At 41.6% G+C, this 16,094-nt stretch overlaps 1 protein-coding gene and 1 pseudogene across 3 annotated transcripts in view; one reads left to right on the top strand and one right to left on the bottom strand.

Annotated features, from left to right (window-relative positions):
* The window catches only part of LOC111143050 (transforming growth factor beta receptor 3), a 194,087-nt gene that overhangs the window by 40,773 nt on the left and 137,220 nt on the right, over nt 1-16,094 (top strand). Inside the window, exon 1 of one of the 3 annotated variants that reach the window (XM_022496487.1) lies at nt 1,876-1,930. The exons of the other annotated variants lie outside the window; for them this stretch is intronic. The gene's annotated coding sequence lies outside the window, so the exon portion shown is untranslated. Of the gene's footprint in view, nt 1-1,875; nt 1,931-16,094 lie in introns of those variants that run through there. 3 annotated transcript variants of the gene reach the window in all.
* LOC111143645 lies at nt 6,675-7,711 on the bottom strand (annotated as a pseudogene).

Raw genomic sequence — 16,094 nt, 5'->3', positions numbered from 1 at the left:
GCTGTTCAGTATGTATGAAAATTCTAAAGTGGAGGACTTTGTCTCTGCTTAAATGTGACCTTTCAGGGAGAGGGCAGGGACCATTCACTGATCAATCCCTAGCACATAGTAGGTGCTTAATGTTTTTTGAACAAATCACTAATAATAACCCTGTCTCACTCATAAAGTACAATAAAGAGAAGCAACTTTGCTAAAGTAATCAGTCTGAACCTTAATGTATTTTATTTTGGGAGCAGGGAGTGGTATTGGGATGAGGACTAGCCTGTGGAGACCAGATAAGGAGGTTACTGCCCTCAGATTCTTAGGTAAAACAATGTCTGAGTGACCTGTGGTGGTTGTTTTGAAGACAGCTACTGGATCTGTCACTAGATAATGTCTTTGACAGCAAGAAGCTATTGCCTCTTGGTAAATATTCAATGAAGCTTAGGCATAAGACTCTTTAGTACTCTTTACCTTGGCTTAAGTCGTGGTGGTAGATTTCATGCAGGAGCTCTTTAAACCAGTGGCTCTCAAAGTGTGGTCATGGATCTGAGACATTCTCAAGAGTTGGTGAGGTCAGAACTGTTACTGTAGTAATTCAGAGTTGTCTTTTGCACTAGATTGACATTGCATTGATGGCATAAAAGGAATATTGGAGAAAACAGCTGGTGCCTTATAGGGATCAAGGTAGTGCCTCACTGCCACACACCAGTTGCAGTTAAGAATGTTCTTGCCAAGGGGCGCCTGGGTGGCTCAGTGGGTTAAAGCCTCTGCCTTCAGCTCGGGTCATGATCTCAGGGTCCTGGGATGGAACCCCACATCGGGCTCTCTGCTCAGCAGGGAGCCTGCTTCCTCCTTCTCTCTCTCTGCCTGCCTCTCTGCCTTCTTGTGATCTCTCTGTCAAATAAATAAATAAAATCTTTAAAAAAAAAAAAAAGAATGTTCTTGCCAAGAAGTTAAAAACCCTCAAATACATGTCCTTTTCACATCCTCTATGATGAAATGGGAAGTAGGTGAGTAGCTCTTCTACATTCCAGAGCGCCATGGCCATTCTGAGGAAACACTTGCGCAGTTGTTTGAATTGTGAGCTGAACTGGTCTGTTTTTCATGGAATACCATTTTACTTGAAAGGACAACTGACCAACGATGGTTATCTAGCCTTTGGTACTTGGCAGGCATTTTTCGAAAATGAACAAAGTGATCCTGTGATTTCAAAGAAAACAGTTTACAATATTAGTTGCCAATGAAGGATTTTATTTTTCAAGCAAAAATAAAAAGTTTTGGAAAACTTATATTCATCCCCATGACCATGGCAGTTTCTGAATAGTTAAATACTTTTTTGATGAGATCAATGGAAATATGAAGAAATGTGATTTTTTTGATATCATAAAAGAAATATGTCAATATCTGGCATATTTGCATAACTCAGTGAACCGTGATTTTCTAGATGGCCAATACATGATGTTACAGAATCATGTGAGGGTAATAAAAGATCTCACATCTTGACAGTGCAGGATAAAGCGGTTGATTTTTAAAAACTTTTTATTTTCAGATAATTTTGGACTTACAGAAGACTTACATAAATGATACAAAGAGTTCCCGTATCCTTTACTCAGCTTCACCTTATAGTAACACATACCCATAGAACTGTTATTAAAACTAAGAAATTAATCTTGGTACAGTATTATTAACGAAGTATAGAATTTATTAGGACTTCACCAATTTTTCCCCTAATGCTGTTTTTCTATTCCAGGACCCAACTCAAAATCTCACATTGCATTTACTTGTCATGTCTCCTTGGTTTCCTCTAGTCTGTGACAGCTCTCGGTCTTCCAGTGACTTTGACACTATTGAAGAGTGGCCAGTTGTTTTGGAAAATGTTCCTCGGTTTGAGTTGATCTGATAGTCTCTCATGATTGAGATTATACATTGTTGGGAAGGGCACATGCAGGTAATTTACCCTTCTCAGAGTGTCAGATCAAGGTTACGTTAAGTTGATATGTCTTATTACTGGTGATGTTGGCCTTTTCACTTGGCTAAAGTGGTACCTGCCAGAATTCTCTGCTGTAAGGTTATTAGTTTTACCTTTGTAATTACTCAGTATTTTGAGAGCAATGGATTTTAATGTAACAATGTATGGAAAGTTTATTATGCAATTCAGATTGCACATCACAAATAATCTTTAAGTGATGACTACTTAATGAGTTTAGGTAAAATATCAAAGAAGAGATAGCTAGCCACAAGTATATGAAAAGACTGTTAAGATTTGCTTTCTCCTTTCCAATTACATGTCTGTGTGAGGCCAGAGTTCTTCATATCCTTCAACCAGAACAATGTATCACAATAAATTGAATGCAGAAGTAGATCTGAAAATGAAGCTGTCTTCTGTTAAGCTAGATGTTAAAGAGTTTGCAAAAATGTAAAACAATGCCGCTGTTCTCACCAAATTGTTATATTTCAAAAATAGTTATTTTTCATAAGAGATAATATTTGCATTAGCATGCTGTGGGTTTATTTTTGGTTTTAAATGAATTAAATATTTTTAAAAATTTCTCAGTTTTCATTTCTGTTGTGCTAAATGTTGATAGATAAAACTCATACCAACAAAATCTCTTTGGAGTCCTCAGTAATTTTAAAGCATAAAAGGAACCTAAGACCAAAACCTTTCAGAATTGCTGCTTGCTAAGTAAATGAAGAACTATTTTAGCACATGGAGGGGGCGAATCTTGTCTTGTGGCCCAAATGAAGTTTCAGTGAAGGATTTCACCTAGAAGTCTTGGCCCTGGGGAGGTCACACAGTACCTCTTTATCTGTTTTTTTCACCTGGCAGTTAAGAGAGATGAGCCTGAGGATCTTCAGATTTCTTTCAGCTCCCAAATTCTATGATTCCCCATCACTGTTGCTCTCAAAGATGTCATCTTGGCAGCATGGGCATTGTGGTGGAGCATTTCACGTTATTTCTAGAGAGCGGTATTTACAAAGTTAATGATGAAAAGGGTCCTATCTAGAGGATAGGATATAGTAATATTTGTGAGGCAGGGATTTGAGAGTCCCGTTCTGACTTTTTAGGCCTATAAAATGACTTCTTTCAGTGTCCCCTTCAGAAAATTGTTGTTTTAGATCTTAATTGGTTTTTACTATACTGAGTAAGGGGAAGATTTTTAATTATTGCTGAATATTTTGGGGGGTCAGTTTATGTGTATCACAAGTTAAAAAGTGTGTGATTTCCTAGAATTTTTGTGCTATAATGTTCTGTGTATGTACATGTAAACTTTTGTGTGGAGATTTATACGTACTTAGGTAAGTCATTTTCCTTTGTTATGGGTTCTTCATATATCACTGAGATCTATACTGAAGCAGGCTTAGGTTGTAATATCCTTTATATACTGAAAATCTTAATGAAGTTAGTTATTTTAGTACTTTTTAAAAAGACTTGAGACTTCTTAGACATCTTTAATATTTATAAATGTAGACTTTAAAAAAAGGGGGCAGCTGGAATGTATTAAGAATTCCAAACTTTGGAACTAACATTTTCCTTTTTCAGTTTAAGTGGAGGAGACTTGATGGCTTTAGTTTTGTTGCTGTTTTTTAATAACATGTAATGTATTATCTGTTTCAGGGGTACAGGTCTGTGAATCATCAGTCTTAACACAGTTCACAGCACTCACCATAGCACATACCCTCCCCAATGTCCATTACCAGCCTCCCCATCCCTCCCCACCGACCCCAAGTTTTTAAAGATGAAGAAAAAAAAGGAAGGGGGAAGCCAGGAATATATTGTCCTATTAAGTATCAGTCTTAATCAGTTTTTAAACAGGATCCTGAATTCCTGTAATGTGGATTTTGTAATGGAAACTGCCACAGTTGAGGGCCAGCTCTGTCATAATCACCAATTTGGGCATCTCTGATATTTAGCAGAAATATAAATATCTAATGTAGTGTGTGTTTGTTATACTGTCATAGGAAAATTTTGTAATTGATTCTGAGCCAGATTCCTCCAGTGTTTAAGCTACTACTTGGAAATAAGATTTGGAAGCTGACCTAACTTTCTGAGTACTTCTACAGTTTAGTAAAATATAGCAAATTCAGTATGTAGTATATCTAGAAAAGAAATTTATGATTATCTTACATCAGAAAAGCTTCATGCATCACATTTCAAAGTTTCCTTTAAATAGTTAACTATTTCAGAATCTTTATGTAACCCAGTCGAAGAGGAAAATGCTCTCCAGCTCCCAATAAGACAGCTTAGGAGAGAGCATAGTGCTTCAGAGCACAGGCTTGAGAGCCAGCTGCCTGGTGCTAATCCCAGGTCTGCCAATAAATAGCTTTATCACCTCTCTTTGCTTCAGCATCCGCATCTGTAAAGTGGAGCTAATAGAGTAAGAGCCTCCATCTCACTATATTGTTTTCCAGATTTAATGAGATATGATGCTTCACGTGCTCAAAACCCTGCCAGGCACTTGCTAAGCTCTGCTGAGCCATAGCTATGAGTATTGGTGTGCTATTAAAACTATTGCTCGGTAACATGTGGTATATTTTAGGTTGGTTATTTCTTCATGACATCTGAGTTTGTATCTCATTAGTAACATTATCCTCAAGTAATGTTTTAGGATAGGTTACATCTGGGTCGATTTTACATTCATAAGGCTTACTACTAGAGCTCTAGATTTGTGGTATGTTGGTATTTTAAGGATCCTTAGAGATTACCTGGTTCAGTTCAGCCTGGTACATAAATCACCTGTCTAATATCCTATTGACTGAGCCTCTAGCCTTTACTTGAATTTGAAATATCCCTGACCCTTGGAAAATTCTTCTTTGTGTTGTGCAATCCACCAGGCTGTAAACCTCCACTCCCAGCCCCTAGTTCTGCCCTGTAGAGCTGTGTGGAATTTGGTTAACAAATAACCCACCTGAATGGAGACAGGGAGGTAAAAGGATTCTTGATAATTAAGGGTTGTCTAAAAGTGACCAGAGTGAATGGTGTATCAATGGGACTTAAAGGACTTTGCTCCCTCTTCATAAAAGAAGTAGGGCTTTTATTTGTAGATGGAGCTGCTTTGAGCTAGTTGGGTGCACATTTGGCAGAGGAATTTGTTCCACAGAGCCTTGGTGGGGCAGTGAGCCGGAGGGGAAAGGCAGTGCCTGGGTCTCTGGACCTCACTCTACAGAACACCACTACCCCCCCACCCCCACCCCGTGCATTATTGCATATGTCCTTTTCTGGAAGAGGAGCTTTGTGTTTCAAAGTTTTATCTGCCATATTTTTTTAATTGCCTAAATGGAAACTCCATGAAAGTAAAGGCTGCTCACCTTGTTCACTGCTGTATCTCTAACAGCTGTAAGAACTTGGGAAATATATATAAGTGCTCAATATTCAAGTGATGGAATTAACAATTAAACACTCAAATGTGAATGTGTTTTCAGTTTAGTGCAGGGAAATGTCAATGTCACTTTCACTTAAACCAGCTCACGTTTGTGACTTTTTTTTTTTTTTAAAGATTTTATCTATTCATTTGAGAGAGAGAGAGAGCATAAGCAGGGGGAGAAGCAGACTCCCCACTGAGCTGGGAGCCCAACATGGGGCTCAGTCCCAGGACCTGGGGATCATGACCTGAGCTGAGGCAGATGCTTAACCATCTTAGCCACCCAGGTGCCCCTAATTGTGACATTTTAAAATTGGACAAGTGTTTTGACATCTGCCCCCTCCCCATATTTTGTCTCTGTGAAATGACAGGAGAACACCAACCAATCACAGGCTTCATGAGTTTAATAAATTTATCCCTTCCATTCCTATTTGCAGCACCCGGTATTCCTTTGAAATACCAGACAACCTGGCAGTGGCCAGCAGTACCCTTCAGACCTTCAGAATTCCAAGTTCAGGTTCTCTGAGCGTTCAGTGCTGTAGGGGCACTTGTCCAAAACTTTTACCTCCCTATAGCTGGGAATCTTTAAATGTACCAGTGAAAAAGTTTTTTCCCCTATAAGGGGAAGTAAGAAGATCACTCCCCCAAACCCAGCAGGTCCGGCTGTGAGGTCATTCCTTCTGTCCCATTCTTCAGGCTTGTTTTTTACAGTAGAGCCAAAGAGATGAAAATCTAACCTGAGTTACAAGGAACAATAGACTGTGATGGCTATAAAGGGAGTGATCAAGAGCAAACGAGATAGATACGCCTTTATCTCCCATATCCAATATATGTCCTTCACAGAAAAATACCAAAAATAACAGGTCCATAAAATATAGCAGCCAGAATTTTAAAATCCATTCATCCAAGGGTGGCAGAAAGCAGGGCCTGGAGCTAGGAGGGTAAATGGCACAGGGAGAAAAAAAGTATTCACATCAGTCCAGGCATGGGGGCTGGCAAATGCTAGGAAAGACCTGCAGAGAAACCTGTGGTCCATTCATACTGGTGTCAGGAAGATTCCGCTTTATGCGCACCAGAGACAGAAATCCCAGTTCCTCAGAGAGAAGGGAACAGGCAGGGGGTCCCTCGAAGAGCAGGTCCTGCTTTCCCTGGTGGAGGAGGGGACAAGGAAAAGAACTCCTACAGGTTCCTTCCAGTCCCACCCATCCCCTCTGGATGGCAGGTGACTCAGTGGCCTGGTGGGAGGCGGATGTGGCAAAGGGAATTTCTCTGCAGAGGCTGAGCTATTCAGGACAGACTGCAGGTAGACTGTCTTGTGGAAGAGTCAGTTGCTTAAGAAAACCACCCCAGAGAAGAGACGCCCCTGGAGAGGGTATACTTTGCCAGGGGTCTTTGCTTCATTGGCACTGGTAATGAATGCAGGAAAGGAGGGAGAAGAGGCCACCACCAGTAATATATCAGGACTGCATTGCTGTGAGGAAAGCCATGGGCAAACCAAATCCAAAGTAGTAAGGCCAATAGCTTTCTGTGTTTAACAATCGCTGGTGCATTTCAGTTCCTTTACTGGACCAGCGATACTCACAGCAGTCCAGCGAGGAGGGAGGGGACATACCCAGAGAACTAACCAGCTGACGCACAAGGCAGATGGGGAGGAGACTCACACACATGCCCTGGATGAGGGAAAGAGCTTGCAGCGAAAGGTTGAAGAGCATGTCAGCAGTTACTTGCTGACACTGGGGAATGGGTGAGGCTTCCTCCCCGGTGCCTCAAATTCCAAATTAGCTGTCTTGAAATGGTATTTACAACTTTGCTAGGCACAGAGGGAACACCCAATGAGCACTGAAAACTGAGGTAAGGAAGAATTCCAGCCACGACCAAACATCTCCATGTTGTGATGGATCACCAATAATTTGGTCTGTTACTGACTGCAGTACAGGAAAAAACACTTGATAAAACAAGAGGAGACTTCTACTGATGATATGTAGCTCACTTAAAGGTTTTATTTATTTAATTGACAGAGAGACAGACAGAGAGGGAACGCAAGGGTGGGGAAGTGGGAGAGGGGGGGAAGTGCTGAGCAGGGAGCCCAGTGCGGGGCTTGATCCCAGGACTCTGGAATCATGACCTGAGCCGAAGGCAGATGCTTAATAACTGAGCCCCCCAGGCGCCCCCATAGCTCACTCTCTTGCTTCCTTTCTGTACTCTGGGCTCTCCTGGGTGCAAGGACATTCCCTGCCCTTCTTCCATGCTTCTCCTCTCTCTTGTGCTGAATGTGAGCATCGAGCTTTGAGATGGTACAAATTCCCCAGATGGGAGTCTTTGATTCCCCTGGTAAGGTCCTAGAGAGAAGTTTTGAAACTCTCAGCCATTTCTTCACCACCCAAACTACCAACTACATGGAGGACAGAGAAGCATCTTGAAATTTTTTCATCATGAAAGACCTGGCTGTTCTGGCCGTTTTGGCCGTTCTGGCCCCTCCATCCACCTGTCTCCGACCTGCCTTGCCCCTCGCCCACCACCAGCTGGCTCTGCTCCTCTTGGCTGTTCCATGCTCAGCTGCCAACTCCCAATGGGTCATTCCCAGGGCCCAGGCCGCTGCATCCACCCTGGGCATGCCCAGGCCATGCTGGGCCACTCTCGCTTTCACTTGTATGTCGTGGCCCATTCTTGGTGCCTGAGCTGAAGGAGAACCTGTCAGGATGGGAAATGAGATCTCAGGAAAAAAATATTTATAATAATCTTAAGATTATTTGCAACTTTCAGATACATTCAGATATGTGAAGATTTTCTAGAAAGGAAGGAAAGGTTTCTAATTTTATCAAAGGCAGAGGTGTACCATGCTGTCCAAATTGGGTGTTTAAATCAGCTCTGCTGGATAGCAGCTTCACACTATAACCCCAGTGATGTTATATGAGCTTAATTCTACTTTGAGTGCTAATGAAGCAAGTTGGCCAGAAATATGAATTGTAAAAAGCCATCAGAACATTACAGTGTAGGAGAAAAATGTAGCGAAAATTTAACATAGAAAGTCTAAGTAGTTCCCTTTTCTGAAGGCTTTTAAAATTTGTTCTTAGGTAATGTGTGAAGACTATTTTAGGTTGTAGAAGATATATGTAAAATTAAAATGACATTAGCTGAGAACGTTGCACAGTTAATTAAGGAAATCTGAGCTTCATTTTTTCTTTGGTGTTTGTATCTCTCTTAAGGTGCCAGTAGCTGCATTTTCTATAGAAAGAGGACATGTATTTAGGTCAGAACTCATTGACATACTCCTTGAGTTATCTGGGTCAGCATTTTCTCTGGGAAGGAACACCTTTTGATTTTGGAACCAGAATGCTGGTTCCTGCCTTCTAGTTCAGGTACCACCCTCCCTGCACACTCTCCTTCTCTCCACCCTCCCCCAGCTCCACCCAGGGCTGGCCTTGGCTTAATCACTTGACTCAGTAAGTCAATAACTTCCTGACTTTGAGTGAGTTACTTAACATCATTCCATCTCAGTGTTTTCAGCTGCAGAGTGAAGGCAATAGTATATCTCAAAGTTTTGAGATACACTATATCTACTATATACTATAAAATTTGAGGCATAAATACATACATATAATTAAAATGCTTAGAAGAGAGCCTGGCACATAGTAAATACTCCATAGATGATATTAATATTATTGCCAAATATAGATATTTTGAGGGTAATAGAGTGGAAAAGAGCTTTTAAAGAAACTGGAAATTTCCCCATACAAATTCCAAGGAATATTGATCATTGTCTCCATGATGACGTCAGTATTTATAAAATACTGTGCCATTTCAGCCACTTGCCGTGCTTCCATTTGCACTTCCCTGTGGGAGGTGTGGATTTGATTTCTGAGGTGCTCCATTGATCATGAACTAGGAATGCTCTAAAGAAAAGAAAGTATAAGTACTAACTAGCTAGAAAATGAAATAACTTTGAATTTTCTAAAGCTGTGCCTTTACTTGGAATTTTAATTTTGTTGAATTTTTATGTAATGGAATAAAAAACTGTACCATTCTTAGATTCACAATGTTCATAGGCAAAATGGAAAAAAATAGATAAAAATTGTAATTTTGAGGGGAATGTTTTTGTTTGTTTGTTTTTTGTTTTGTTCTAGATTTATTTATTTGAGAGAGGGAGAAAGCATATGCAGCAAGGAGGATCAGAGAGTGTCTTAACGGACGTGGGGCTTGAGCTCATGACCATGAGATCACAACCCTGAGATCACAACCTGAGCTGAAACCAAGAATGTAACTCTTTTTTTTTTTTTTAAGATTTTATTTATTTATTTGACAGACAGAGATCACAAGTAGGCAGAGAAGCAGGCAGAGAGAGGAGGAAGCAGGCTCCCTGCTGAGCAGAGAGCCTGATGTGGGGCTCCATCCCAGGACTCTGAGATCATGACCTGAGCTGAAGGCAGAGGCTTTAACCCACTGAGCCACCCAGGCGCCCCAAGAATGTAACTCTTAATTGACTGTGCTACCCAGGTGCCCCAGGGGGAAAGTTTTTTGTTTTTTTTAAAATAATATCTACATCAATCAAATTCCGTGGATGTCTTAATTATCATTTTGTGTTTCAGAGATTGGAGGAGATTTTGAACATGTTTTCTTTTCCCCCCAGTATACTGGCCATTATATTTAACAGTATTTGGGGTTTTTAAAAATAGAGGTAATTAATTACGAAGCATTTTGATGTTGAGCAGGCAAAGGAAACACATTACTTTGTGTAAACAGAGGTTAATATGGAGTCTTTGAAGTCTAAATATTGAAGTATTTGCCTAAGGACAAACTTCTTAACTATTTAGGTTTCTTCTGGCCTGTAATGAACTACAGTGGTGAGAATAACACAGAAACATCTTATGTGTGAAACATTTGGGTCTTGTTTGGAAAGCACGAGGGATCTAAGTTTTCAGGTTTACCTTTGACTTACACTGATAAGTTAGAAAACTTTGTTCCTGTTTTCCTCTCCTTTTTGTGGTCTGATTGGCTCATGGTTGGTAAAGACAGAAGCATATGTTTTTGAGAGAGATAAGCCTTCATTTTGTTTACATTTTAAAGATCACCATCTCTGGAACTGGCACTGGGACCAAAGAATGTTTATGACTTCCATGTTAACATGGGGATGGGTCTGAAAGATGTTAAGTGAGGTTTATGTTCAGTTCTGTTCTATGGCTTCCTTGGGCCCCGGCCAAGATAACTTGGTTTTGTAAGAGCCAAGAGAACCTGCCTTATAATCTCTTTTTTATAGCCGTTCTTATGTTTTTATCTGAAAGCATCTACCTTGAGGACAGAAGCTCTACTTTGCAGAGTGAAAAACAACAGTTTCTAATCTTAGCATGTGGACAACAAGGAGAGGGACCAGAGATACACGTGTTTTCAGACACGGTTGTGTTTCGCACCTGCCCCTAGTTGTATTACTGGTCAAGCGGATCTTGTGGCCTTTGGGCAGGATTGCCTTGGGAAGATGGAAACACAAGAGGGATAGTTTCTAATTTAGAAAGACCTCTGGGACACCAGTCCAGAAGTGTTGTGGTTTTTTTTGTTGTTTTTTTTTTACCTGTGCGTGTCAAGTGGGGTGTGGTGTTTCCTGCTGTGGAGGTGGGGAGAACCATGTCACACCTTCACAGAGAAGGGAAAAAGCACCCGATGGCATACATGATTTCAGAAGCATCACAGGCCCGGCTCCGTGTTCACTTTTCCAAGGTCCTTCCTGTTGCACTGAACTCTGGCCCTGCCCCCTCCCACCCTCTGGGGACTGTGGAACCCCCAGGGAGGAAGTTGCCACTCCTATGCCCTTTACTCTCTGCCCTCTGGCAGAGTTCTGTCATGTGGGTCCAGACCCCATCTCAAACCACATTCCTCCTCAGTGCCCAGACTCCTGTGTGAAGTCCTGGCCGGTGTGATTGCAGCTCCTGTTGACCCACTGTTCACAGAGGCATAGGAACACATAGCCCAGACTGTAGAACCCAAAGAAAGCTCTGGGTGACCTCTGCTATTTAGCAGCTGCTCCTAGCACCAGTCACTGTGGCAACTGGGCTCTGTTTATGAAAATGAACAAGGACCTCAAGGCCGGGGCATTCACACCATGGACAGAGCTCCCCCTGGAAATACATTGCCTGCCAGATTGCCGGGGCTAAGCCAAAACAAAGACATACCAAACAAAAGTAGCTGGGGAAGTGTTCTGCCCTTGGGGGACATGCACCATGGCCTAATTGCCTGATACCCTTCTTTACCAAATAGAACCGTGCTAGGATGAGCTTATCTTGGTTATGCCAGAGAAAGAAGGAGGCAAAGACCCTGGTACTTGAACAGATAATTTTTTGAATCTACCCTTGCGTTACACAGGGCTGGCCTCTAGCTGTGGGTTTGGAAGGAAGTTAAGTACCAAGGATCTGACTTTTTGAAAATCTTATTTTAGGTCCTGCTTTTTTGTTAACTGTAAAGCTATTTTTGGGTCTGCACCTTTAGAATAGACCCTTGTCTGGAATAACTTGAGTTTGGAGTTTGTCTTCTTTGAGTCCTTGCTTTCACAGTGATGGTCCAAGTACTCCCCATGGGAAATGGTGAGCCATAGAGATCTTTGAGCACACTGTGAAACCCAGAGCTTCCTTTGAGGGGACTGCTATGTTCTGGGTGCTTCTAGCATTCTTAGATTTTATGATTCCATGGCTGGACCCTTCTAGCATATGTGTCTTATAGCCTCATTTAGATGCTCACTGGGATACTCCACTGGGGTGTAGATAGATGAAACTATAGCCTACATTGAAAGTTCCAAGAGTTTAGAGCTGGAACGACTCTTAAAAATTATCAGACCACACTGCACTCTTTTATAGGTGTGTAAACCAAGGATAAATTCGCTTGGCTAGTTTGGCAGAGCTGGGGCAACTCCACAGGTCTTCCGAAGCCATTCCAGAGTTCCCTTCCCTGAACTGTGCCTTGTCACTGTAAAATATCCATTCATGGAGTGCTTAGCCGGCTCAGTCTGTAGAGCATGTGACTGATCTCAGGGTCATGAGTTCAAGCCCCACGTTGGGTATAGAGCTTAATTAAAAAAAAAAAAAAAAAGACTTAAAATAGTCATTTGGTGCATTGAGAAGGACTTGAGGTCTGCCACCTGGTCTTGATCTGATAGATGTCAAGGAATTGGGATAAAAGGGGAGTGGGTTCTGGGGTGGGGTGCTGCTGCTTATGAGTATAGTGAGAAGAATGTAGGCTTAAACCAGAGTCCCTTCCTAGAGGAATTCAGGCCTGTGGCTCTATCCCAGCAACCCTTTACTCCTTAATTTCCTCTCTAAATCCTGGGGTTTGAACAGCTGCTGCCCCTCATGAAGGTGACCCATCCCAAGGGACCCTTCACTGCAGGGAAGGAAGTAAAGCTAAGTGTACTTGGTCCTCCTTCAACACTCAGGTCTTTGAGGTTACTGGGGTGGCTGCCACTGTTTGCTCATGATAATTCCTTACGAACTCTCCTATTGATAAACCAAACCAAATCAGTAGTGGTCTTCCTTTATCTGAGGATTTAAGTTAAATTATAACCACAAGTATCCTGTCGGTTTCCATTTGTTTGGGTACTGAACATTTGTACTCTGGGCTCTGACTGTGATGTTTCTGCCCTATCTTGCTGGAGATCCCTGTGTGAAATGTGAGTTTGCCATGTGGCAGGCTCTTTTTCCTCTGGCCAGTTAATGAAGCTAAAATATTGTTGGGGTTGATTGGTCATATCTGAGGGTTCATCATGGGCATGAGTATAGGTATAAGCAAATCCCATGCTCTCCTCTGTGTAATTGTAATCAAGGGAAGAAGCCCACTTTTTCCGGTTTATTTTGTAGCTATCATGACATTCAAGTTCTCTTGACAAGGGATAGGGAAGAAGATGGAGTATGTTCTGTGCTGGCTTTGTCACAGGCTTTGGAGGGCAGACCTCAGGGTGATCTGAAAAATCAGTGCCCTGAACTAGGTGAAGCCATTAACCAGAGTGATGTCTTGACCGTCTGGAGCTGAGCAGGTTTCTCTAGTATCTATTTACAGCTAGCCAGGGAGGTTAATAACAACTTTGCTGGGAGCCAGTGTCTGCACTGGCTGTAACTCACTTGTATTCTGGACCCGGGTCAGAGAAACTGAATAGATTTATTCATTCGGGGAGCAGTGAGTAACAGCAGCCTTAGCTGCAAAACCAGCTCTTTTCAGCTTTTTGATGATGTGCTCTATTATTGTTTTTAGGTTGGCTTAAAAGTGAACCTGTTTGAGTCAAAGCTTTATTTCTCTCTGTCCAGCACTCACATGCTTGCTTCTAGTTTGCTGCAGTCGATTAGTAGACATTTATCAATGCCTACTATGTGCCACGAACTGTGTTATCACAAACCAGTGACTTATTCTTAGTTAATGAATGACCTTATGCAGCAGGCATACAAAGGAGCCTTAAGAAGGGGTGGATAATTGGGACCTTTTGTGTCTCTTCCTGCTCATTCTTCCCTGCCCTCACATCAGGGAAAGGAAGTGGAAGTCAACTTAAATTAGCTTATTTTGGTAAGAGCAGTTTTAGAAAAGGTTTGGAGGAGGAGATTGAAACTATTGAGACTTAGGAGGTTTGGGGACTACTGCTGGAGTTTTCCTATTTCTTCTAGCCCAGGGACTTTGTCCCAGTTACCACTGATAATGGACCCTTTTTATGTTTAACTGTCTTGTCAGTAAGTCAATGACACATGCTGAGAATAGAAGCCAGTACCATTCCATGTTGTAAACGCCAGTCTATACACACCCCACTGGTTCTGTTGTTGTGATTGTTGCTATGATGCTTAGCATCCAGTGCTAGCCCGTTGCCTGGCATTTTACCTCACACCTACAGGGTCCCTAGCCCTATCTGCTTACCTTCCCTGGAAGCTCAGGACCTTTTCCACATCGCACCACAGGAAGTGGTGGAGGGGAAGGGACAGGAGCCTTCCCTCTATAAAACGAGGTCCTTGCTTGAGGCAGTGAAAGGAACTGTATACGTTTTAATAGGGAAACCTTTAATCAGGTAATTTTTTTTTCTGTTAAACTCTGCTTTTTAAAATATTTAGGGTTAAGTGTAACTCTGTTCATTGTTTTCTGCTCTTTTGAAATACGTAACTTGCGATGGTTGACTCAAAGAGATGTAGCCTTTAACCTATGCTCTGTAAGTGCTTCCTGACCCATGAGGGAAGAGAAAACATTAGGTGACATCATTAGAAGCTTTTTTAGTTAATGCAGGACAGGAGAAAATGGAAATTGGACTAATTTCATTCAATTCTTAGGTTGTTCTGTCTTTTCCATAGGGTTATCTTAACTGAAGACAGGTTTCCTGGTGGTTATAAGAAGAACTCAGTAGGTATCAAGGTTTTGTTCATGATCCAAGGAAGAGTGATGTGATGCTGCCTTTGGCTTTTTTAAGAGAGAGAGCGCCTCTTTCCCCAGACCCCCAGCGTATCTCTCTCTGCATTCACTGGCTGAATTGATATAGCGCCATCTGTCCTTGAACCAGTCACTGGCAATGAGTAATGGAGTTGCCATGACTGGCTTAGATTGATCAGCTAGAGAATCAATCACATTGCTTACCATAGGGGTCTCCTGCCAAAATTCATGTGAGCAGACTTCCAGTAGAAGAAATGCACATCTAGTAGTACCGTGTAAGAATAAGAGGTCAAAGGCAAAGTAATGGAGAGGTGGTCCTGGCCCTTGTTTGTGTTCCCTCAGTTCCTAGACAGCTTTCTGTGGTACCCTCTAGCGTGCTACCCTATATACCTGCCTCTCTTCCCATTTCTAGGATATAGCTTCTTAAGGCTAAGGTACTATCTCACTCGATATTTGTGGCCACTATAGCTGGCACATATGGGATTTGAACAAATTGAATGAAAGGAGATGTTTCAAATTTTTTTTGCGTTTTAACTTTTATCAAACATTCCTTGAAGTAAGTGGACCTTTGATATCTTATTCATTAAATATTTTATAACAACCATGAGATATAATTCACCTATTTAAAGTGACTGGTTACAACTCACTTGTTTTTAGTCTGTTCATTCACAGAGTTGTGCAACTACTCCCACAGTCAATTTTAGAACATTTTCATCACTCCCCAAAGAAATTCCCTACCCATTAGCTGTCACTCTCTACTATCCCCTTCTTCTAGCCCCTGACAACCACTTAATCTACTTTCTGTTTCTATGGATTTGCTTATTCTGGACATCCTATGTCAATGCAGTTCTACAGTATGTGACTTTTTGTGCCTGGCTTCTTTTACTTAGCATAATGTTTTTAGGGGCCATCCATATTGTAGCCTACAGTAGTACTTCACTCTTTCTTATGGCTAAATGGTATTACAGTATATGTGTAGACCACATTTTATTCATCCATCATCAGTTAATGAACATGTGTGTTGTTTCTAGTTTGAGGCTGTTACGAATAATGCTGCTAAGACCATTCGTGTACAAGTGTTATATGTGGGCATATGTTTTTATTTGTCTTGGGTGTATGTGTACCTTGGTGTGCAGTAGCTGGCTCAAATGGGAGCTCCGTGTCTATCCTTTTGAGGAACTGCCGAACTATTTTCCTCAGTGGTTACATTTTACATTCCCAGCCTAGTTTTTCCACATTCTTGCCAGCCCTTGTTATTATTTGTCTTTTTGATAATAGCCATCCTGGTGGGTCTCAAGGGGTATCTCCTTATATGTTCATCAGTTTAAAAAAACAAAACAAAACATTTGATTGGTTGTGTCAGAAGCTCTCTGTTAG

Source organism: Enhydra lutris, unplaced genomic scaffold (assembly GCF_002288905.1).
Source record: "Enhydra lutris kenyoni isolate GAN:26980312 unplaced genomic scaffold, ASM228890v2 scaffoldscaffold9, whole genome shotgun sequence".
NCBI lineage: Eukaryota > Metazoa > Chordata > Mammalia > Carnivora > Mustelidae > Enhydra > Enhydra lutris.
This window is presented reverse-complemented; position numbering and strand designations above follow the sequence as displayed.